This window comes from Mus musculus, chromosome 2, assembly GCF_000001635.26.
Source record: "Mus musculus strain C57BL/6J chromosome 2, GRCm38.p6 C57BL/6J".
Classification (NCBI taxonomy): domain Eukaryota; kingdom Metazoa; phylum Chordata; class Mammalia; order Rodentia; family Muridae; genus Mus; species Mus musculus.
The window spans coordinates 84144711-84145952 of NC_000068.7; the positions used below are offsets into that span (position 1 = coordinate 84144711).

The 1242-nt window shown below is 42.0% G+C and overlaps 1 pseudogene; it reads left to right on the forward strand.

Annotated features, from left to right (window-relative positions):
* Window positions 1-394: 394 nt before the first annotated feature.
* On the forward strand, window positions 395-1004 carry Gm13702 (annotated as a pseudogene).
* The last annotated feature ends 238 nt before the right edge of the window (window positions 1005-1242 follow it).

The window sequence follows — 1242 nt, forward strand, 5'->3', positions numbered from 1 at the left end:
CCAACAAGCACTCCCCTCAAATACTGGTGTTGATAGTGAAGATTTAAATAATTTAATATAACTGTATTTCACAATTTTAAGAACGTTTAATTCTACTAAGTAACTTATGAAAAGAAATACAAACTAAAGCTAAGAAATTAAAAACAACAGAACAGTTTTCTTTCCCATCATGGAAAATGATGGGAGAAAAGCTGAGAAGCCCAACAGAAAGGGGAAGAAACCTGCAACCAAGAATCCTGGAGGCTTCTCTGGTGCTGCTGCCACTAATGCCACTGCAGGCGATGCCACTGACCCTGGTGCAGCCAAGAAGGGTGACCCTAAGATTTAAAAGCTCTAGAAGGGGAAGCCCCATTGCAGCCAAAACCCTGTCCTGGGTAAAGGAATTAATGCCCTGTACAAAAGGAAATACTCAGTTGCAAAGCCAAAGGTTAAAAAAAGAAGAAAAGGAAGAAGGACCAGTTAGTGGTGACAAGAATGGTGGTACCCGAGTAAGGACGCTTGGGAAAATGCCTAGGTATTACCCTACAGAAGACGTACCTAGGAAGCTACTGAGCCAAGGCAAAAGGCCTCTCAGTCAGCAGAAGGCTGTATGCCAGCATCACACCATCCTGAACATCTTCACCGGGGCCACAAGAGGCTAGAGAGTGGTTTTCCACAGTGGGTTTCGCAGCTAGACAGAGGCTTGCTCTAGACCTCTTGCCCTCAACCGAGTTCCTTTGCATAGAACACACCAAAAGTTTGTCATCGCCACCTCTGCAAAAGTTATCAGCAAAGTTAATATCCTCAAACACATGACTAATGCGTACTTCATGAAGAAGTGGCTGCACAAGCCCAGGCACAAGGAGGACAAGATCTTGGACGTGGAGAAAAAGAAATATGAAATTACAGGGCATCGCAAATCAAAGATTTTGCCAAACATCAAAGCTGTTTCTCAGCCCCATGGCTACCTGCGATCTCAGTACTCCCTGACACACCGGATGTATCCTCACAAACTAGAGTTCTAAATTGCTAAGCTAATTAAACAGTTTCATACGTTAACAAATGAAACAGTATCTACACAGGATGCATTTACAAAGTAGTCAAAATATGGATTACATACACAATTTCAATAAAGTAAAAGATTTTAAACAGTTTATTAAATCTCCATGTCTAAGACTAGAGGTTTAAAAAAAAAGAAGAAAGTAGACATAAGGCATGAAGATGTACATCGGTGACCCCGACAGTACGGAGACTGAAGCCAGA